The sequence below is a fragment of the Rana temporaria genome, chromosome 3, assembly GCF_905171775.1.
Source record: "Rana temporaria chromosome 3, aRanTem1.1, whole genome shotgun sequence".
Classification (NCBI taxonomy): Eukaryota; Metazoa; Chordata; class Amphibia; order Anura; family Ranidae; genus Rana; species Rana temporaria.
Window position 1 is genome coordinate 460,165,203 of NC_053491.1, and position 24,777 is coordinate 460,189,979.

The following is a 24,777-nucleotide window of genomic DNA, read 5'->3' on the forward strand; positions in this document are numbered from 1 at the left end:
GGGAGCCACGTCGCACGACCGCGCAATTGTCTGTTAAAGCGACGCAGTGCCGATTCGCGAAACCTGGCCTGGGCATTTAGCTGCAAAATGGTCCGGGGCTTAAGTGGTTAAGTACTTCTGTAGACAAGTAGTAGGGTGACACAACCTGTGTTTGTTCATGTCACAGATATATACTGCAGCTGTATGGCAGGGAGTCAGCACTTCCACAGGAAGTTCTGTAACACTAAGCAGTCTACACTCGGCGTCTTGGTCCGCGGGCTGGCATATACGCCACATGTGCTGGGTGAGTAATATGTCGTGGTTGAGGGTATTAGCTATCATTTGCAGACCTGCCATGATAGATGTGGTGACCGATGACCTGTTTTTTTTCCCGTACTTTTGGTCTTAGCACAGTGTCAGAATGTTTGTGTAGAGCTGGTGGGAAGTTAGTGCGCAGCAATCACGCAAAATTAAATCTCATTTGACTGCTGGTTAGTCTCAGCCTTAATCCCCCTGTCCCTATTTTATTTCTAACTGGTCCTCTCTTATTATTATTCTGCCCATTACATTTAGAAGGACTGTCCATCCAAAACATAGATTTCAGTGTTTGGTTGATGCTGGAGAATTGTACCCCAACAGTTTCCTCTGCACATTTTTTGTGCCCGTTGCAAGCCCGTTCCCACTCTACCGCTAACATTTTTAATTCATTTTTTAATTATGGAGATTAAAATAGGAGGAACTGAAACTCACAGCCCACCAGGCTCCACCTGTAAGTAAAATATAAATTTTGGATGGACTGGGATTTTAAAGAGCCGAGAGAAATGTCTTATACCGCGTACACACCATCACTTTATGTGATGAAAAAAAAACGACATTTTTTGTGAAGTAAAAAACAAAGTTTTTGAAACTTCAATTTTCAAAGACGAAGTTGCCTACACACCATTGTTTTTCTCACAATGCTCTAGCAAAGCGAGGTTACCTTTCACCACTTTTTTCCATTGAAGCTAGCTTCATAACTAGCTTCTGGGCATGCGCGGGTTTAAAAACGTCGTTTTAAACGTCGTTTTTTGCTACACACAGTGATTTTTTGTGAAACAAAAACCGACGTTTTGAAAAACGACACAAAAAATTGAAGCATGCTTCAATTTTTTTTGGTCGTTTTTCACAAGACATAAAACGACGTTTTCCCCCACACACGGTCATTTAAATTGATGTTTTTAAAAACGTCGTTTTTTTCATCACATAAAGTGATGGTGTGTACGCGGCATTAGTTATCAGTTGTCAACTATTTGGAGATACTCCTGGAAGACTACAAAAGTGTAGGTGGTTGCAGCACAAGAGAGATCAGTTTATTGGTCACATATAGGCAGGCAAGCCTGAAACGTTGCTGATGGGATTTATTTATGTGTAAATAATAAACTGAGCTCTTTTGTGCTGATAAGCACTGATAATGAGGCACTGATGGGCACTGATATGTGGCACTGGTGGGTACTGATAAGCAGTACTGAAGGGCACTGGAAGTCACTAATTAGCCGCACTGGTGGGCGCTTAGGCTGCATTCACACCTGAGCGTCGGTCGTTTTTTCCGTTGTTTTTTTCCGGCGTTTTGTCGCGCATATTCATGCGTATTTGTGCGTTTGCATACAGCGTCGTCCGACGTTTTTGTACTTCGACGTTTTTTATTTTAGCCAATAGGAAAAAAGATCATCTTTTCATCACTTGTTGCTATGTTGGTAGATTTTTTTTATCTTCTGCCTGGGTGAAATGTTCTATTGATTAAAGCGACAAAACGCCCGTAGCAAACGCTCGTTGTCGCGCTAGTCGCTTGAATCGAGCGTTTCCATTACTTTCTATGGGAAATAGAAACGCTCAAAAACGACCAAACCGCCCGATACGCGTGACAAAAAAGGGTCCGGAACTTGTTTGAGCTTCAGGCGTTCGGCGTCAGGCATATTGGAGTGGAGATGTGAACCATCTCCATAGAGAATAATGTATTTTTTCCCCTCTAGCGTTTTTGAGCGTTGCGCTTCAGGCGACAAAACGCTCAGGTGTGAATGCAGCCTTAGGCCTAGTACACACGAGAGGATTTATCCACAGAAACGGTCCGGGGGACCGTTTCCGCGGATAAATCCTCTGGCGGATTTTGATCTCATGGTTGTACTAACCATGAGATCAAAATCCCCGCGGAATTCCGTCCGCGGTGACGTGTCGCGCCGTCGCCGCGATGATGACGCGGCGACGTGCGCGACGCTGTGATATAAGGACTTCCACGCATGCGTCGAATCATTACGACGCATGCGGGGGATTGATTCGGACGGATTGATCCGGTGAGTCTGTACAGACCAGCGGATCAATCCGTTGGTCTGGATTCCAGCGGATCGATTTCTTAGCATGTCAAGAAATTTTGATCCGCTGGAAATCCATCCCAGGGGACAAAAATCCGCGGAAACAGATCCGCTGGATCGTACACACCAGGGGATCTATCCGCTGGAGCCGGTCCGCGGATCAATTCCAGCGGATCGATCCTCTCGTGTATACGGGGCCTTAGGGTACTAATGTCCCTCTAACAGAAGCCGATTACCCAGCTTTATTCTTTTCTTCGCTCTGACAGCTAAGATAGTTTTATATTTATTTATTACAGACAATTTATACACTGTGCATTCCCATGAGTCCCTTCCCACAAGACGCTTACAATCTAACCTCCCTATCTCACATAATAGGGCCAATCTACTTTTGGAATGAGGGAGGCATAGGTGTGCGCAGCCTTTGGCATTAGGGTGTGCACCCCAAAGCTCAAACACACTCTACCGATCACTCACGATCTTCATTCAGAAAGGGAAGGGGTCGGTAAATGACATATTTACTGGCCCCTTCCCCTACTCATCCTAAAACATCCACAGCAACAACTGGTGGGAGAGGAGGGAAGCCGGCAGTGCTGTGGGGGGAAAGAGGGGGAGCCAGATCAGTAGGGGGAATCTGTCCTGCACAGGGTGATTAGGGTGTGCCTGGGTCTCTGTGCTGGGATCATGCAGTGAGTCTGTCAGCACAGAAACCTCTGCCACCCAAGGATGCAAATGTGCGGCGTTTGGGCATTAAAGCCCACCCTCGTTGACGCCATTAATATGCATTACATGGGTGGCAAGGGGTTAAAGCTAAACTCAGCAGATTTAAATGAACACCGTTTTATGAAGTTATGTATTATAAAAGCGCCCAGAGGCGATTCAGTTCGCATGAGTTGCGCTATACAAGTCATTTATTCATTCATTCAACTCATCATTAAAGTGGTTGTCAATTTCAGACATGAAATATGAACAAAGCATATCCCTCTATAGTGTGTACTTGACTCAAGAACGCTAAGGTGTCTTTTCTGTCTGCTGCCTCGTTCCTCTGCTATCAGCATGAGTCACTTCTGACAAGTTTTCCTGACACCAAGACAAAAATGGTGACATGGGAGGGACCTCCAGCTGATTGACACCCTCAGCACTGTTCCTGTGAGCTGTGTGGTGGGGGGGGTGTTTCTTTCCTCCAATCAGGGCTCAGACCTCTCCTCCCTGAGCTCTGAAGAGTGTAACTTCAGCTCTCCGCCCCCTAGTTTTCAGAGCTGAGAGATCCTGAGTAAATTCTGCACAAACAGATATAGAGAAGACTGCAGATGAACAGGTATAACTTATATTGTAGGATTTGTTTCATCTCTGTGAATCACCTGAGGCCAGTCACTGGGTATATGGAAGGGTTTACAAACACTTTAAATGTACCGTATTTATTGCGGTATAACGCCCTCCCGCGTATACCGCGCACCCCTAAAGTTGCCGTGAATCCTGTGGAAAAAAAGTTTTTTTTGTACTTACAGTTTTGCTGTCTTGCGCGGCGTCCATCGGCAGCCTCGTCGGGTCCGGCATCCGTCTGCGGCTTCGGGTGTCCTCTTCGTCGGGTCTGGCGTCCGTCTGCGGCTTCGGGTGTCCTCTTCGTCGGGTCCGGCGTCCGTCTGCGGCTTCGGGTGTCCTCTTCGTCGGGTCCGGCGTCCTTCTGCGGCTTCGGGTGTCCTCTTCGTCGGGTCCGGCGTCCTTCTGCGGCTTCGGGTGTCCTCTTCGTCGGGTCCGGCGTCCGTCTGCGGCTTCGGGTGTCCTCTTCGTCGGGTCCGGCGTCCTTCTGCGGCTTCGGGTGTCCTCTTCGTCGGGTCCGGCGTCCGTCTGCGGCTTCGGGTGTCCTCTTCGTCGGGTCCGGCGTCCTTCTGCGGCTTCGGGTGTCCTCTTCGTCGGGTCCGGCATCCGTCTGCGGCTTCGGGTGTTCTCTTCGTCGGGTCCGGCGTCCGTCTGCGGCTTCGGGTGTCCTCTTCGTCGGGTCCGGCGTCCTTCTGCGGCTTTGGGTGTCCTCTTCGTCGGGTCCGGCGTCCTTCTGCGGCGTCCTCGCGTCCTCCCCGCTCGTTTCCCGCGCCGAGTTTGAATACTGCGCCGACATATACCGAGCGCAGTACACTCGTGTATCGTCGGGCAAGCTCGGCAACTCTCGCGCTGACGTCCTGTACGCTCAGGACGTCAGCGTGTGAGGCGCCGAGACTGCCCGAAGATACACGAGTGTACTGTGCTCGGTATATGCCGGCGCAGTATTCAAACTCGTGGCGGGAAAGCGGGTATCGGCGTACATCGCGCACCCACGATTTTGTCCTGATTCTCAGGGCAAAATAGTGCGCGGTATACGCCGATAAATACGGTATCTAACAAATTAACAGTTGTGGGTATCTGAATCTGTCTTGAAATTAGCCTCAGCAATCACCTATATCAGGGGTCTCCAAACTTTTTCCAAACAAAGCGCCCATTTACTATCCTGTAGACTTTAGCGGGCCGGAATGTGGCCATCAGGAGTACAAAGTGAGCCAACATCAGTGAGAACAAACAATCCCCTATCATTTGTGTCAGTGGGAGGAATTTTGCCCCATCATTGGTGTCATTGGGAGGAATTGTACCCCAACATTGGTGTCATTGGGCCCTATCATTGGTGTCATTGGGAGGAATTGTGGCCCATCGTTGGTGTCATTGGGAGAAATTGTGCCCCATTGTTGGTGTCATTGAGAGAAATTGTGCCCCATCGTTGGTGTCACTGGAAGGAATTGTGCCCTATTGTTGGTGTTATTGGGAGGAATTGTGCCCTATCGTTGGTGTTATTGGGAGGAATTGTGCCCCATCGTTGGTGTCATTGGAAGGAATTGTGCCCTATCGTTGGTGTCATTGGAAGGAATTGTACCCCATTGTTGGTGTCATTGGGAGGAATTCTGCCCTTCATTGGTGTCAGTGAATAAAATAGCACCCCCAAGGGCTGGATAAAGCAGACAAAGGGCCGCATTTGACCCCCGGGCCACAGTTTGGAGATCGCTGACCTATACAATAGGACTCGGAAGGGGGCTAAGGGTTGGTACTTTAAACCAAACATGTTTCCTACATGCACATTAATATTTTAGTTACATGTGAAGCCTGGTGTGCAGACAGGAAACATGCTAGCTGTAGGTGAGTGAGGAGAGATGATCTCATCAGTCTGCTGCTTCTCCTTCATTGTCCAGTCACTAGCATGGAGGTGACCAAGCTGTATTGCTTAACTGCAGTGGAGAAAAGCAAAGGCTTTTACCTATCTGTGCTGCATAAATCTCAGGAATGGCACGATTAAAAACAACAATCCTTTGGAATTTTATATTTAGCGTAATTTTCTTTTTTTTTTGCTAGTGTCCAAACTTCCTGTAGGTGACAGCATAACCCAACAGTATCAGAACTGTTACTGTATGTCCATTAATGAACGAGAAAGAAAATGGGATTTTTGAACTTCGCATCAAAAACTGTTTCTGGAGTCCATTGAGGGGCATTCTGATACCGTTGAGTTATACTGCCACCTTAAGGAGGATTAGACACTAGCAAAAGACAAGAGTATCAGAATTCCTGTGTCAATCAATGGAATCCAGAAAATGGATTTTAGGGGAAAAACAAAAATCTGATTTTCTTTCTCGTTTGGTTAGGGACACAGGAATTCTCATACTCTTGGGTTATACTGCTGCCTACAGGAGGCATGGACACTAGGAAAAATAAGGGTATCAGAAGTGTCCCTCGGGTAGATGTCATATGATGTAATTTTCTTTAAGTGAAGATATCTGAATGATGCCTGCAGCTACAAGCATTATCCAGATACTGTATGTTTTTTTCAGATGGCGATTCCCTCACATGTAAAAGCCATCATAGAGCCTGTTTAGCTGCTTGATGGCTTTTACAGTTGGCGGATGGTGGACGTCCCCCCTCCTGCTGCCCTCCAGTGCTTCTCCGGTCTCTCACATGCAATCGGGGAACCGGAGAATGAATCCGCCACTGGCCAGCTCTATGACCCTCGGAGGCTGAAAGCGACGTCACTTCCGTCTCTGGGAGATGTGTAAACACTGCCATTTTGCTGGAACGCCTGAGATCGATTTTATTTTTTAAATCTCAGGCTTTCCAGCATAGAGGAGAGATGTGGGGACTTATGGATCATGGGTGGGACCCCACGCTGTTTTTTTAAAGTTTTGGCATGGGGTTCCTCTTAAAATTCACACCAGACCCAAAGGGCCTGGTATGGATTGGGGGGCCCACTCTGTTTTTCCCTGCTATTTATTTTTGCTGGCAATGTTTTTTTTACATTCAGCTGTCAGTTGGGAAGCCCACTGACAGCTGATGACTCATTCATTGTTAAGGACGTGGTGGCCCCGCTCCTTAACAATCTATTGACTGTGCGATCTGCAGGCGAATATCCCGCAGAGCGCACAGAAAATCCTTGCTTACCAACCAGCCGCCATTATTATACGGTGGCAGGTCAGCTCGTTCTTGCGAATCACCCGGACTGGTACGTCGGCTCCTTTAAGAGCCATAGCAGGTGCATGTGCTGCATGGTTGGGGGGGATCTGTGTATGTAAACAGACAAATATCCATTCTGACAGGGGAGGAGAATGTGGAATTAGTAATTAGGAACAGCAATCTGTCTCCTCCTCCAGTCAGTCCCCTCCCCCCACGGTTAGAAACACACATGAAGGAACACATTTAACCCCTTGATCGCCCCCTAGTGTTAACCCCTTCCCAGGGGCGGACTGACAACTCATGAGGCCCCCAGGGAATAGGAGATTATGGGGCCACACAGTTTACACACACACACATAAAGTATACATACACAGTATAAACACACTGAAAAGGTACTGGAGAGGTGGGGCAGCTATAATCTTGGGATTAATCTTTTTTAAAAACACAGATTTTTTTCATACTGTCCCTAGTTTTACTGAGGCTGGCAACCCTGATGGGGCCCCCTAGTGACAAAATGGTCAGTCCGCCCCTGCCCCTTCCCTGCCAGTGACATTTACACAGTAATCAGTGCATTTTTATAGCACTGATCACTGTATAAATGTCAATGGTCCCATAAGAGTGTTCAAAGTGTCCGATCTGTCCACCACAATGTTGCAGTCCTGAAAAAAATCGCAGATCACCGCCATTACTAGTAAAAAAAATAAAAAATAAAATGCCTTAAATCTACCCCCTCGTTTGTAGACTTTTGCGCAAACCAATCAATAAACGCTTATTGCGATTTTTTAACCAAAAATATGTAGAAGAATACGTATCGGCCTAAACTGATGAAGAAACTTTTTATTTTTTAAAAAAAATTTGGGCATATTTATTATAGCAAAAAGTAAAAAAATATTGTATTTTTTTTAAAAGTGTCGGTATTTTAAAAATAAAAACCGCAGAGGTGATCAAATACCACCAAAAGAAAAAAATCACCACCCCATCCCCCTCCCAGCCTTCACCTTTTGCTTAAAATCTGGGATCCCCTTTTGCTTGCAATGCAGGAGAGGTGTTCCCACACATACCCACAAACAGAGACAGACATGGGGGGGGGGGGAGAGGAAGTTACACAGAAGAAAGCCCACCACATGTGTGAAGAGTTCTCAGCATTCTTACTGTACAACTAACTGAATCAGCCTTCTGAATTCAGCGGATTTTCCCTTGCTGACAAAAATCGCTCTTTAACTTATCCTTAAACGATTAATGTTTTATACATTTATGTAATAACGTTTTTCGATTATCTTTTTTTAACCTCTTCAGCCCCAGACGAATTACCCCCCTTTATGACCAGGCCATTTTTTTGCGATACGGCCCAGCGTTACTTTAACTGACAACTACGCGGGCGTGCGACGTGGCACCCAAACACAATTTATGTCTTTTTTTTTTCTCACAAAGAGAGTTTTTTTTTTGCTGGTATTTGATCACCTCTGTGGGTTTTATAGAGGAAAATGGGGAAAGGGTAACAAACCCTGGGACTTTTAAAGGTGTCGAATTAAACAAATACTATAAACATAGTAAAAAAATAATTTTTATTGTACAAAATAGAACATTAAAATGTATACATAAATAGCCATCCCAAAGGACATATCGTGCTCAACAATGCATGGAACGCACTACGGCGCTGAAAGCGCCTGTTTGAAAAGGGGAACAGCCAGCCGAAAAAGCGGCAGTTACAAAAGGATGGCACATCATTTGATGGAAATTAAAATTATCCACCTACAGAGGGCTGAATTCAAAGACACCCGGAAAATCAAAGTGAAAGAATTATGCAGCAAGCTAGTCCATTTTGCTGAAGTTTCATTGCAGAAACTTAAAATGGTCCTCATGCTCCTAATGAGACGACGGATGGTGTCCTGGGGTATTTCCCACCCTAGATCTGGACCAGAACATCATTGAGCTCCTGAACAGACTGAGGTGCAACCTGGCAGCACCGGATGGACCGAAACATAATGTCCCAGAGGTGTTCTTTTGGATTTAGGTCAGGTGAGCGTGGGGGCCATTCAATGGTATCAATTTCTTCATTCTCCAGGAACTGGCTGCATGCTCTCGCCACACGAGGCCGGGCATTGTCGTGCACCAGGAGGAACCCAGGACCCACTGCACCACCGTAGGGTCTGACAATGGGTCCAAGGATTTCATCCCGATACCTAATGGCAGTCAGGGTGCCATTGTGTAGCCTGTAGAGGTCTGTGTGTCCCTCCATGGATATGCCTCCCCAGACCATCACTGACCCATCACCAAACCGGTCATGCTGAACGATGTTACAGGCAGCATAAAGTTCTCCGCGGCTTCTCCAGACCCTTTCCCGTCTGTCACATATGCTCAGGGTGAACCTGCTTCCATCTGTGAAAAGCATGGGGCACCAGTGGCAGACCTGCCAATTCTGGTGTTCAATGGAAAATGCCAATCAAGCTCCACAGTGTCCGGCAGTGAGCACAGAGCACACTAGAGGACGTCAGGCCCTCAGGCCACCCCCATGAAGTCTGTTTCTGATTGTTTGGTCAGAGAAATTCACAGGAGGTAATTTTCTAGGGCTCTGGCAGTGCTCATCCTGTTCCTCCTTACACAAAGGAGCATATACCGGTCCTGCTGATGGGTTAAGGCCCTTCTACGGCTCTGCCCAGCTCTCCTAGAGTAACTGCCTGTCTCCTGGAATCTCCTCCATGCTCTTGAGACTGTGCTGGGAGACACGGCAAACCTTTTGACAATGGCACGTATTGATGTGGAGTTGGACTGCCTGTCCAGCCTCTATAGAGTCCAGGTATCGCCTCATGGTACCAGTAGTGACACTGACCCTAGACAAATTCAAAACTAGTGAAAAACTGTCAGAAAAGAGAAGTAGGGAGCAAAAATGTCTGTGTCCTCCACCTGTAAAACCATTTCTGTTTTGGCGTTCGTCTCATTGTTACCCATCTAGTGCACCCGTTCTTAATTTCATTAACAACAAAGCAGTTGAAACTGAACAACCCCCTCTGACCAGATCAATATCCCAGGAGTTTATTTGACTTGATGCTATACTCTGATTAAAAAGTATTTCTTTAATTTTTCTGAGCAGCGTATATATAAATATTGCTATATCTAACTTAAAGGGGTTGTAATCTCTGTTACACCACTTTTACCTACAAGGCTTAGGTACCGTGAATATCTTCTAAACTTGCACAGTTTAGGAGATATTTTGGCCCAGATTCACAGAGAGTGGGCGCACATTACCCCGCCATAGAGTAACCAATGTATGCTACGCCAACGCAGCGCAGACAGGCAAGCAATAAATTCAGCAAGCCAGTGCTTCCACCGCTGCGCCAGCGTGGCGTGGGATTCGAAGGCGTAAGCTGGCGTAGGTGGAAGTGGGCGTGACCCATGCAAATGAGGCGTGACCCCATGCAAATGATGGTCCGAGCGCCAGACAAATACGTATTACGAACTGCGCATGCGCCGTGACGTGGACGCATTTCCCTCCACATGCTCACAACCACTTTGGAACAACTGCCTAAACTACGCTGGATCACTTCATACGGCGTGAACGTAACCTACGCCCAGCCAGACACACGTCCAACGTAAATAACACCAGCTTGTGTTCCCTGGTGCAGACCTTTGCATGTCTGCTGTTGGGTTGCGCCTCCTTTATGGGGAATAACTTTACGCCGGATGTACAACTTACGTGCACCTCGCGCAGCCTACATCGGGCGCACACAGGTTTGTGAATCGCCGTATTTTCCTCATTTGCATGTTTGAATGGCTAATTAATGGGAGCGGCACCATGCACCCAGCCTAAATGTGCGCCCACCCTATGCCGGCGTAAGCAAGATACGTTGGCGGGGTGTAGCCTGGCTTTAGGCGCATATCTGTTTGTGGGTTTTTGTTTTCAGAGGTTTACAACCTCTTTAAGTTGCAGTCAACACAAGACTGCACATCGAAGTTACATAAATAGTACATTTTCAGTACAGTTATGAGTAATTGTATATAGTTGTGAACTTTACAGTTGTTTTAGGTGTTTGGTCCTTTGAACGTAGCTGACATATTGCGTGGGTAAGCATTGAACTGAAAGCGGTAGCTGATGATGCAAAGTGAAATAGAGGGATGGTAGTATTATGAATACAGAGAGCAGAAACAAGGAGTGAGAATGGAAATGTGACACCTTATTGTGGGCTATATTGTGCAGTGGTGATGTTCAGTCCGTGGGTATGGGGCAGGGTCACCCTAGTGACTGGCAGCACTCTACACCCTTCCACAGTGCCCTCAGAACCCATTTCATCATGTTCAGGACCCATTGTTGCTCCTGCTCAATGGAAAAAAAACATAATATTTTAAGTGACCATTAAGTTGTATCAGGTTGTAAGTCAAGTTGCTATATTTGATGTGTGTGCGTTTTATTAATTTGCTGTTCCATGTTTGTACAGTTTATATTAGATTTGTAGATTTTTCCCTCTAGTGCCAATCTTTGTGTCAGACTCCCGACCATTCAAAAAATTGTGAAACGTCCATAAAGAAATCAGGATTGTTGAGGAAGTCTGAAGAGGGAGGGACATCCATCGCTAGGGCCCAACCTATGTACTCCAGTGCACATGTGCAGAGAGGGAACATGCTCACAAGAGGATAGAGCAGATGAGCAGTGGGGTAGGCTCATCAGTATGCTGCTTAACCACTTACCGCCCGCCATATAGCAATATGACGTCGGCAAAGTGGTTCATTTATCCTATGATGTGATCAGGACAACAACCCGGCGGGGGCGCGCAGCGCGGCGATCAGACGTGCTGTGTGTCAGTCTAACACACCGCATCTCCCATCATTAATTTGCTGTTCCATGTTTGTACAGTTTATATTAGATATGTAGGTTTTTCCCTGTAGTGCCAATCTTTGTGCCAGACTCCTGATAGAAACCTTAAAGATGAAAATGACGTCTCAAACCCCGGGGGATAGCACAGGCTATCCCCCGGGGTTTGAGACAGCGTTTTCATCTTTAAGGTCTCTATAACCAAAACTCGCTGGCCACCCTGCATTGGACGGTCTAGACTGATAGACTTTGGCTACTTTATATGGATGTAATTCCTATTGTGGCTTTGGCCCTCTCCTCCTGCCCCGTTTTTTTATGGTTTTCTGGTTACTAAATAGAATCACTCCTGATAAAGGATATGATGCAACCATGATCTCACATAGATGAAACTTTTCTCCCTCCTGTTTGGCATTTCAAAAACGCTTTCGAAATTACGTGTAAACCATTCAACGATTGATGTTGTATCTGCCATTATAAACGATCTGTGGTGCATTGGAAGGCTGACGACCATTTTGATAAATGAAATATTTAATATTCTACTGCTAAAATTTTCCTGTCTCGTCCTGAGGAAACCCAAAAGCGAAACGCGTAGACGAGAGGATATTTTCAACACTATTACATATCCTATATGTTTTTTTATACTAATTGTTTTTTCATATCAATTGTATTTTTTGTAATAAATATATATTTTTTTCTAATCTTGTTGTTCCCGTCTTGCCTCTAAAGTCCGCCCAATCGCTGCCCCTCCAGCAGTAATTTTTTTCTCTATTCCTATATTTACGGATGTTGGCAAATGTGAGTGCTTTTTTGTTCCCCCTTTCCCCCCCCCTTTTTTTGATTCTGTATAGGGAGGGTGTAGCCACAAAATACCAATGAACCAAAAACAAAAAATAAATAAAAGGCATATAAACACCCAGGAGCTACCTCCTAAAAACTTTATTGGATATTGCTATTTCAAAATTGTAGCATCACAAGTCCCCCCAACCCCCCTCCCCCCCACCATCACATCCAATACACCGAGGGCCCCTAGTGGCATGGGGCCCTCGGGCAGTGCCTGAGAGTCCCAATGGTCAGTCCGCCCCTGAGTAGGACTCAGGATCAGAGATACAAGCTGAAAGAGCATCCGGCAATGATCCCATGCAGGCCTCCAGTATCTGTGGTAGATGCTATCTCTCTGAAGGTTGACATGCGGTTTCTGACACTAGACTATCAAGACTATCATTGACTCATCAATCCACTCGTAGTAGTCGAGTAACCACCTCCACACCCTTCTCATTCCCAGAATCTCTTTACTTGTTGATCGATTTTAGTTAGTGGCTGGCCCAGGCCAGGGGGAAATAAGTTAATGTGCGTGCTGCTGCTCCCCGGCTTTTTGGATCCAGCCTACCCACCGGCAGAGCCTTTTTTCTCAGAAAATAGGTGCAGGAATTTAACTACGACCCCATTCAAATTTCACAAACAGTAGAAGGGTCTTAAAGGGGCATTAAATACCAGGATTGCATTACATACAGAGTGCAGAGTTCAGGGGGTTACACACAGAGTGCAGAGCTGTCACTTGTAAACACAGAAACCAGACTTCTGTGTTTACAAGTGATTGTGGTGAGCAGGCACCAAAGGGTCTGAGCCAGAGGTGGTGGAACTGAGTTCCCCCAAGTTCCCCCTGAAAAAAAGACCTGCCCACCGGTAATATAAATAGGGGGCAAGGCTGGGTTCAGGGGCGTCCCAGGCCACATCAAGCAGGACATGATGTTAATTCTGAGAAAAGGGTCTGCTGTGCCTTGCAGTCTGTCCGAGGCACCGGGATCTGGAGATCAACCTTACTTAGAGGAAGCCAAAATGAACTACTACCTTTCTGAGGTATTCCTGGGAATCTAACTAGGGATAGATAGGGAATTTCTAATGTTAATGTTCATCATGGACTGTAATACTGATAAGACTTTTAAGTAAAGTTGTTTAAATTTTTCTGAGCCTCGTCTGAAGTTATTTAACCACCTCCCGCCCGCCGTATAGACAAATATCAGCGGGTGGGGTGCTCTCTTGTTCTAGGATGACGTCATATGACATCGCCCCAGTCTCACCGCACTTGTGCGCCCGCGGAGGCACGCAGCGCTGAGATCGCGGGCACGCTGTGTTCCCAGGACGCGGTGCAACCCGGATCTCCAATCACAGCTGTCAGCTGATCACGTGTAAATAAGGAAATGCCGGGTCTCCTCGCCTCACACTGAAAGAGTGTGAGGAGAGGAGAGCCGACCAGTGGCATCTTCTCACAGGGGAGACCTGTACAGATAATCTGGGCACTAGACAATGTGCAATTGGTTTTGTTACTAATAGGCATGTGCATTTCGTTTCGTTCCAAATCGAAATTCGGACAAATTTTTCATTATTCGGACATTCGGATGCCTACGAATTCCCGAATTGCAATATTAATGAATTTACCGAATCCGAACGAACGTTTTCGATTCCGAATCGAAAACCCGCGGACGAAATTTGATCGGAATTCGAAAAAATAAATAAATAAATAAATACATTTCGAATCGAATTCGAAAAAAATTCTATTCGAAAAGAGACTTTGTTTTAGAATCCGGTCGAAATATTTTCGAAATTCGGTCGAAAACGAACGAATTCCGAAAACGAATTTAACACATGTAACGAATCTAACTTAAAGTGGGGGTTCCACCTATCTAACAACCTAACCTTAAACACAAGGGCACAGTTAGCCTAAAAACAGTACGCCAAATATTTTTTTTTAAAACGTTTGATTACCTGTCTTTATGGTCTGTGAAGCAGGCACTTCCGGGTCTGTCTGAGTGGGGCTGGGCGTGTCTATTTCTTTCCAGTATCGCCGCTATGCTACTTGGGAATGCAGCGTCACGCAGCGTCAGGATTTCAGGGAGAGAAATCTCTTCAGCTTGTTGTGTAATCTCGCGCTATTTCCGCAAGTCACATGACTCTTGTAGCCAGCATTCGCCGCATCCCGGAAGACACGGACGTAGGGCTTCAGACTGCCAGGAGCTAAGATGGAAACGTCCATCGCTCTATTTTATAAAATTGACTTTCGGATGAATTAAGAATGCCGGCGCGTAGATTAATGGGACGGGTGAGTACATTATTGTACACTTACTAAGCGGGAGAAAGGATTTAAAAAATTTCGGGGGAACCACCCCTTTAACGAAATTAATTGAATAACGAATTAAAACGAAACTAAACAAATTTTTCCCTTTTGCACATGCCTAGTTACTAATTTGTTTTTGGATGAAATTCTGCATTTTTCCTTCATTCAGAAGCATCCGAATGAACGATAGCTTCTTTTGACGAATGCATACAAAAATAAATTGTCAGAAAGAACGCAAATCAGAAAATACAAAAATCCAAAAGAACGAAAAAAACCATTCAACCTACTAGTTTAACCACTTCCATACAGGGCACTTACGCACCTTCCCGCCCAAGCCAATTTTCAGCTTTCAGCGCTGTCGCACTTTGAATGGCAATTGCGCGGTCATGCTACACTGTACCCAAACACAATTGGCGTCCTTTTTTCCCCACAACAACTAAAAAAAGACTGAAAATTTTGAAAAAAAATTACGTTTTTATTTTTTTCTGTAAATTTTTTTGTAAATAAGTACGTTTTCTCTTTCAATTACGAGCACTGATATGGCGGCACTGATGGGCACCGATGAGATGGCACTGATGGACATCGATGAGGTAGTACTGACGGGCACAGATGAGGTGGCACTGATTGGCGGCGCTGGTATGTGGCACTGAAGGGCACTCATAGGCGGCACTGATGGGCACACATAGGCGGCACTGATGGGCACACATAGGCGGCACTGATGGGCACACATAGGCGGCACTGATGGGCACACATAGGCAGCACTGATGGGCACTCATGGGCAGCACTGGGCACTCATAGGCGGCACAGATGGGCACTCATGGGTGGCACTTATGGGTGGCACTGATGGATACTTATGGGTGGCACAGATGGGCACTGATAGGTGGGCACTGGGCATGGATGGGCACTGTGGGGTGGCACTGATGTACACTGTGGGGTGGCACTGATGGACACTGGGGTGGCACTGATGGACACTGGGGTGGCACTGATGGACACTGTGGGTCAGCACTGATTTACCCATGTTGCCAGTCAGTGCCCATTTGTGGGCACTGATTGGCATCTTTTTTTTTGTAATGTTTTTTTTTTTTTTTTTTTTAGACTTTTTTTTTTTCTTTTTTTCAGCCTTTTTTTTTTTTCTTGCCCTTCCCTGGTGGTCCAGGGTGGGCTTCCCTGGTGGTCCAGTGTGGTGATCCGAGGGGGGGCTGCGCTGATAAACAATCAGCGCGAACCCCCCCTGTCAAGAGAGCCGCCGATCGGCTCTCCTCTACTCGCGTCTGTCAGACGCGAGTGAGGAAGAGCCATCAACGGCTCTTCCTGTTTACATCGTGATCAGCCGTGATTGGACACGGCTGATCACGTGGTAAAGAGTCTCCGCCGGAGGCTCTTTACCGAGATCGGAGATGCAGGGTGTCAGACTGACACCCCGCATCACCGATCGCCGCGCTGCGCGCCCCCACGGGCGCGCGCGGCATGAAATCCTGCAGGACGTCCATGGACATCCAGTCAGGATTTCAAAACCACTTCCCGGACGTAAATCGGCCATAGGCCTGGGCAGGAAGTGGTTAAGGAATTGATTACATTCAGATATTTTAGTTTTTTTGTATTTTCTATTATTATTAACTATTATTATAGTTTTTATTTTTATTAATATTTATTATCATAAACTACTAAATTATAGGTAAAATAGCTGAAGTCAGTAACCCTTTTATTCAGGTCTCTGTACCATAGCAGCTAATTTGGGATAGATTAGATTAAAATTTTTATTGAAATTTTCTTTCAAATTTGGCTAAATTAACTGTTAGTGAATGTAACGAATACGACTGCATCCAAAGTTATGAATTATCTGAAATAACGAATGCTGCATCTAAACGAATGGAACGGAAAGAATATAAATGCATCCAAAGTTACAAATGATCCAAAGTAACGAATACCGATCATAAAGAATGATCCAATAAACGAAAGAAAAAAAAAACGAATACAACGAAAATGAAACTAAACAAATTTATAGGAGGTGCACATGTCTACAGGGCACTGATCATCGGTACCCTGATTATCAGTGCAGCCCCAACAGTGCCTATCAGTGATCCCAATCTGTACCCATCAGTGATGCCAATTTGTGCACATCAGTGATGCCAATTTGTGCACATCAGTGATGTCAATCTATGCCCATCAGTGATGCCAGTCAGTGCTGGCTTTCAGTGCCCATCAGTGCCTACCCATCAGTGCCACCCATCAGTTGTAATATTGTCCTATGTTATAGATCAGTTCATCATATTGTCATTCTGTATTGATGCATAAGACCCCTGTTATATGTGTACCGCCCTGCTACTTTCATAGCTGGCGCTGCCTTAAATTTAGAGGGTGGTCAGAGATTTACTTACCTCTGGCTGTATTGTTTTACCAAATTTGAGCCTCTGTTCCAGCCGTGGCTGTACTGTGAGTGACCACTATTGCTGTCTGGGGTGTTGGTCCCACCCCAGGCCAAGGGTGGCAGCAGTCGAGTCAGGGCGTATTGGGTGTTTTTCCTTGGCAACCAATTAGTGGGAGTTGATCACCTCGCTGTGCATGCTGGGGGAGAGTACTTAAGGGACAGACATCATTAGTTTGCGGTCGTTGATCGCTGGTCTGTCGTCCCACCACCTCCCCGTGTGTGGCCCTCATGGCCGGGGGTGCGTGTTCAAGTGTTCCTGGCTCCGGGACCACGTTGGTCCGGGGTTATGTTCCACTAAGTAGGCCCGGTAGTCAGACTGGGTCTACAATCGCGGGGTGGTCCTGTGCTGTCCGTCCTGAGAGAGGAAGCCGCCCGATGAAGAACCTGTCTGGGAGAGCACCGAGCACGAGGCTGGTATCTCAGGAGAGGCCTTGAACTTCATCGAAGGACGCACCGTTACTGAACGGCTGAATGATTCTGTCAGTTCTGAGTTCACAAGAGTTTATTCAAGAGAGATCCGGGTGCTTAATCCTGTGTTGAGAAGGATTCTGGACCGAATACGTCTCTACCTTTGGGAAGGTCTGTGGCAGAGACTTTGCTAAAGTTTCCGTGTGACACTCTGGCTGCTAGGCTGGTGAGAGAGGCCTATCCAGGTGCGCAGTACCCACTCTGGCTAGAGTGGCGACGAAAGTTTATCGCTGGAAGCAGGACTGTTTCCGAATAAAGTTATACAACTGAACCTACTATCTACTATCCTTTCTACGTCTTCAACTACTACTTTTATTATTTTACCTTGTTGGGTAATAAAGCACAGAAAAAGACACCTAGGGCCAGATCCACAGTGAGTGTACGCCGGCGTATATACTGATACGCCGGCGTACTTTCAAATTTCCAGCGTCGTATCTTTAGTTTGAATCCTCAAACCAAGATACAACGGCATACGTAGATGCAATACTTCGGCGTCCGCTGGGTGGAGTTTGCGTCGTTTTCCGCATCGGGTATGCAAATTAGCTATTTCCGACGATCCACGAACGTACGCGCGGCCGTCGCATTCTCTTACGTCATCTCTAGTCGGCTTTTTGCGGCGTATAGTTAAAGCTGCTTTTTTGCGGCGTATAGTTAAAGCTGCTTTTTTGCGGCGTATAGTTAGATTTGCCATGTTAAGTATGGCCGTCGTTCCCGCGTCGAAATTTGAATTTTTTCTTTTTTTTGCGTAAGTCGTCCGTGAATCGGGATGGACGTAAGTCACGTCTAAGTTTAAAAAATTACGTCCTTGCAAAGTCATTTCGCACAACGGGAAATTTAGAAACGGAGTATGAGCAGTTCATTCGGCGCGGGGACGCGCTTCATTTAAATGAATCACGCCCCCCTAATCACCGATTTGAATTGCGCCGCCAGAGATACACTACGCCGCCGTAACTTACGGCGCAAATTCATTGTGGATTTGAAACAAAGCCAAGTAAGTTACGGCAGGGTAGCGTATCTTAGATACGCAGCGCCGGTGCCGATCTATGTGGATCTGGCCCCTAAAGTGTGGACATTGCAGTTCTTCTCAGCTCTGATCGTGTACCCTAGATGGCGAAGGAATAGAGGTAACATGCCACCCAAAACAAACCAGCAGCTCCTTCGTGGGTAGTGCTACATATGCTACCAATTTAACTGCTTGCCGACCAGCCGCCGTCATTCTACGGCGGCAGGTCGGCTCTGCTGGGCGAGAGCCCGTAGCTATACGGCGGCTCTTTGAGCCGCCACTAGGGGCGCGTGCGCGCCGCCCGCTCGCCCCCGACTCCCGTGCGTGTGCCCGGCGAGCGCGATCGCCGCCGGGCACACGCAATCGCTCGGTACAGAGCGGGGACCGGGAGCTGTGTGTGTAAACACACAGCTCTCGGTCCTGTCAGCGGGGGAAATGCTGATCTTCTGTTCATACAATGTATGAACAGAAGATCAGTGTTTCCCCTAGTGAGGCCACCCCCCCCACAGTAAGAACACACCCAGGCATACTTAACCCCTTCCCCGCCCCCTAGTGTTAACCCCTTCACTGCCAGTGGCATTTTTATAGTAATCCAATGCATTTTTATAGCACTGATCGCTATAAAAATGCCAATGGTCCCAAAAATGTGTCAAAAGTGTCCGAAGTGTCCGCCATAATGTCGCAGTACCGAAAAAAAAATCGCTGATCGCCGCCATTACTAGTAAAAAAAAATATTAATAAAAATGCCATAAAAATACCCCCTATTTTGTAAACGCTATAACTTTTGCGCAAACCAATCAATTAACGCTTATTGCGTTTTTTTTTAACGAAAAATATATAGAAGAATACGTATCGGCCTAAACTGAGGAAAAAAAATGTTTTTTTATATATTTTTGGGGGATATTTATTATGGCAAAAAGTAAAAAATATTATTTTTTTTCAAAATTGTCGCTATATTTTCGTTTATAGCGCAAAAAATAAAAACCGCAGAGGTGATCAAATACCACCAAAAGAAAGCTCTATTTGTGGGAAAAGAAGGACGCCAATTTTGTTTGGGAGCCACGTCGCACGACCGCGCAATTGTCTGTTAAAGCGACGCAGTCCCGAATCGCAAAAAGGTCTCTGGTCTTTGGGCAGCAATATGGTCCGGGGGGTAAGTGGTTAAACCCTGCGTTAGTTCTGGATACAGTAGGGAAGTGGTAAAACCCATCTTTCTGACGTAACCGGAAAAAGTGTCCCACTGGAAGATTTCCATTCTATTCCTGTTCCAGTGACAACCAAAAAAAGTTGGATTCTGCATCACTTTTTGTCTTCAGAACAAATAGCCTCCCCATAGGATACAGCAGAAGGGGTTCTAACCCTACCCTACTTTAGCCATGACAGAACAAAAAAGTATAAGCTTTAAATACACTTTAATTACAATTTTACCTTAATGTTAGATAGACTGGCTGATGATATACTGTATGTTTACATTATGACATATTGGAAAATCTATATGTTCCATGAGATATCTAAATACCATCTTGCCTCTTAGCCAGACCTGACTTAATAAGGAGTCCAAAAAAAGGATAATCAACTCCATGCCAACCAGCATAATAGGCAACCCAAAAAAGTCCTGCAAGTAATTTCGCTTAGACAATGACACTGGAGTTCTGCCAATAGACAACCTCTTTATTTTTCGTAAGTACATCTTTTGTAACCTTTAATTTGCAACCTTCATAATTTCAACATCCTTGCTGTGAAATAATTTCCTTTTAATTTCCGTAGATATTCTACGGAATAGATTTCAAAAGTCTGTTCTAATGCAGATTTAAACTCTAAAGCCTCCTACACACGGTCGGACTTCCAGCGGACTTTTCCGTGGATTTTGGTCCGAAGGGCGTTGGCCGTGAACTTGTTCTGCATACAGACGGCACAACTTTTTTAGCCAACAAAACCTAAGCATGTGTTTTTTTCTGCTCTTTACTGCCACCCTTTGGGCAACTTCTGCTAATGTTGTCTTAGGCCGCGTACACATGATCGGTTAAACCGATGAGAACGGTCTGATGGACCATTTTCATCGGTCCAAACCAATCGTGTGTGGGCGCCATCGGTTATTTATCCATCGGTTAAAAAAAAGCAAACTTGTTTTAAATTTAACCGATGGATACCTAACCGATAGAAAAAAAACGATCGTTTGTAGGCACTTCCATCGGTTAAAAATCCATGCATGCTCAGAATCAAGTCGACGCATGCTCGGAAGCATTGAACTTTGTTTTTTTCAGCACGTCGTTGTGTTTTACAATCAGTTTTTTAACTGATGGTGTGTAGGCACGACTGACCATCAGTCAGCTTCATCTATTAACAGTCCATCAGACCGTTCTCATCGGATGGACCGATCGTGTGTACAGGGCTTTAATGTTTTATGGTTCTGAGATTGTGTGTTTGTACTTTGGATTTTAGTTGGACGGATTTGTGTACACACAAACTGACGTAACAGATTTATTGTCTGACAGTTGGTGAGCATGAACAGCCAACATTTGTTGCCGCTAATTCAGCCAACAATTGTCTGATGGAGCATACACATGGTCGGATTATCCGACACAACACGTCTGTCAGACATATATGGCCATAAAATTGGATCGTGTGTACGGACCTTAAAAAAAAATTTGCTAGGAGGTAGCGCTTATTGGAAGAAACGCCTTGCAAAAGCCTCTTGTGTCAAAAAAAGTTTTCCATTTTTTTAGGTAAATATGAAATAATGCAGATTAATATTTAGCATTTTTTTATCCAGCCAGCAGGTCTGCTCTCTACACTTTTTTATGTTTTCCAGACTCTCCTTAGGTCCTCTTTGAAAAAATTAAACCGTTTAGAGAGCTCAATAGCTCAGCCTGAGCTGTACAAATCCTAACAAATAAGTCAGAGCAGTGGCTCCACCCCCTCACTCCCCTTACTTATGTAGGGGTTTTAATTAGACAGCGTGCCTGAAAGGAGATAACATATGGTTTAAAAACCTATGATGTGCTATGGGGTAATCCCATGTTAAATGTGGGTTTGTTAAAAAATTATAAACATATATAAAGCATCAGTTTAAAAACATATAGAAAGTAAAAAAAAAAGAAAAGTTAAAATAAAATTGCCCCATCACCATTATAGCTTCCCTTTATAGCAGAATGTTAGATAGATGGATTTAACAGATGAGTTTAACAGGTGTTCAACAGAGCCCCCAGCCCAGTATACACAGCAAGCCGCTTGATCGTTTAATTGATCAATGTATGACAGTGCCTCCAATACAAACAAATTTACTAAAAATAATTACGTTGACTAAATTGAAAAATTTAAAACAGGTTCTATTTTTTTTCACAGATGGGAAAAAAACTGATGGGGCCCACACACGATTGGTTCGTCCGATGAAAACGGTCCGTTTTCATCAAACGAACCAATCATGTGTACAGGGCATCACAGGCCAGGTTTGCAAAATAACTGAAATACATCACAGGTGATATCATTTGCTGCTCAGGGATTGCAGTATTCTAGTCTGTATCTCCCCAAGGTTATACATAAAATCTGGCCTGTTAGTGGGCCCTGAGGACAGGGTTGATGACCACTGATATACATTACAGAACAAGTCCATCTGAATGTTACTAAACTACATCTAGCTATATTGGCCAATATTCTGCTTTTACTGTAAAGGAAGACATGACCCTACATTGTGGTTTCCTCTCTCTACTCATTAATTTTACACGTTTTGTTGCCGGCTTCCTATGGTGTCATGTTATACAATAGATTCGCTCTGTGTTATCAGGATTTATATACTCTTCTCAATACTGCTTGTCTGTTATTTGTTCTTCTTTACTATTTTTACCTTTTAAGTGCTTTACTAAATAGTTTATTGAAAATTTACCACGTATGAGATTTAAAGCAGACACCCCCTTCTCTTATAAAAATGCCAACACCACGGTAAATAAAACAGGCAAACCCACAAAGTTACATACCGTATTTTCCGGCGTATAAGAAAAAAATGCATCCAAAGTCGGGGGTCGTCTTATACGCCGATGACAGTCTCCGTCAGGCTGCGGGCATCCATGATTTAAAAGCCACTTGCCCCCACTGTGCCATCACTTGCCTCCACTTGCCCCCACTGTGCTGGCCAAGACGATCTCCCTACCTTATTTTTTTGCAGATTCTGGCTTCCAGGCTGCGGGCATCCATGATTCAAAAGCTGCGCCTTCTCCTCAGACTGTTCCGTGATAGGCGGAACACAAATTTTCCCAGCAGGGCCTCTGTTTAGTGTTTCGCCTATCACGGATGCCTTCTCATCCTCGGACGAGAGGACAACCGTGATAGGCGGAACACTGAACAGAGGCCCTGCTGGGAAAATTTGTGTTCCGCCTATCACGGAACAGTCTGAGGAGAAGGCGCGGCTTTTGAATCATGAATGCCCGCAGCTTGGAAGCCAGAATCTGCAAAAAAATAAGGTAGGGAGATCGTCTTGTCCGGCACAGTGGGGGCAAGTGGAGGCAAGTGATGGCACAGTGGAGGCAAGTGATGGCACAGTGGAGGAAAGTGATGGCACAGTGGGGGCAAGTGATGGCACAGTGGGGGCAAGTGATGGCACAGTGGAGGCAAGTGATGGCACAGTGGAGGCATGTAATGTAATGGCACAGTGGAGGCATGTAATGTAATGTAATGGCACAGTGAGGCATGTAATGTAATGTAATGGCACAGTGAGGCATGTAATGGCACAGTGAGATTTGAAAAAAGCCTGTTTCTGTCAGCGGTTGTTCTTGTCAGTGGTTGTTCCGGCTACCCCTTAGCTTCCAGAAAGACTAGTAGGAAGGGGGTAGTCTGATATGGCGAGTATATCCCAAAACCAAAAATGTTCCTGGAAAAATAGGGGGTCGTCTTATACGCCCAGTCGTCTTATACGCCGGCAAATACGGTATATCATGAGCCCATAATTTATATTCTGTGCCAGATGTCCCCCTTCATACTGTCCTCCTGCTCCGATGCGGTCATATTAAAAAATAACGTAATCGTCGGCCAACTTCTTTTTCCTGGTTCCCTTTGCCAATCTTGTGCATGCGCAGTAATAGGTGTTTTTATTTTTGTTTACGTGAAAATAACATCAAAATCACTCCAATGCCACATCCGTAAATACAATGCAGAGAGAAAAATATTTTTTGGGCTGGGTTTTAGAGGCATAGGACAAATATTTATATAAAATCCATAATTGTATTCATGGACAAAATATAAAAAAGCATGTGAAAGCATGCATTAAAAACATATGTGTTTATATACAATAATGGCCAGAGTACTCAATCCTTTTTATACTGATGACTTGGGCAACATTAAGTGAAATGAGCTTCCCTAATCCGCTTCCTCAGGACACACAAGAGGAAAGAAACAGGATTCACTACATACTGTAAATAAAAATAGTAAAATGACATGATGTACAAAGATTGTAAACACATTACTGTTAATTTGTATCTTTAAACGCTGCATCCATTTAAATTGCATGTTCGCCTTGCCTAGAAGGTAAACACACCAGTGCCCACCCAGGAAGATTTGTCTTCTAGGCAAGGTGGACATGAAATTTAAATGGATGCAGTTTTTAAAGATTAATAGTAATGTGTTTACAATATTTGTGCACAATATCATTTTACTCTTTTCACCCTTGTGTGTCCAGAGAAAGCAGATCAGTGAAACGCGTTGACGCACATTAGCTCATTTCCCTTAGTGTTGTGTAATGTCATTGGTGTAAAATTGGTGGATTACTCTGGCCATTATTATATATAAACACATATGTTTGAATCCATTCTTTCACATGCTTTATTTATATATTGTCTATGAATAAATTGATGGTTATTATATAAGTATTTGCATCCTGTCTTGCCTCTAAACACCGGCCAAAAGAAAAAAAAATCTCATTTTTTTGTATACCATGCTATTTTTCCCCTGAGATCTCATAATATTCTTTAAATCTTGTGAGATCTTGGGGCAACATAGCAACATATTTAAAAAAATGATTAATGCACATATGTGCAGAGCCAGAATCATGGCACTAATGACACATACTCACGTATGACTGAACATGGACTGTTTATTAGAACCAGAATACAAGTCTTATATACAGTAGAAGAGGAAGTTCCTACCTCCTGCTCATATTACTCTAACAATATACCTGTAACCAGAAAC

General features: G+C 45.0%; 1 protein-coding gene across 1 annotated transcript in view; it reads left to right on the top strand.

Annotated features, from left to right (window-relative positions):
* The first annotated feature begins 202 nt into the window (after positions 1 to 202).
* Positions 203 to 24,777, top strand: part of LOC120933516 (lysophosphatidic acid receptor 4-like) — a 35,256-nt gene continuing 10,681 nt past the window's right edge. The window contains exon 1 of the mRNA XM_040346758.1: positions 203 to 283. The gene's annotated coding sequence lies outside the window, so the exon portion shown is untranslated. The remainder of the gene's footprint in view (positions 284 to 24,777) is intronic.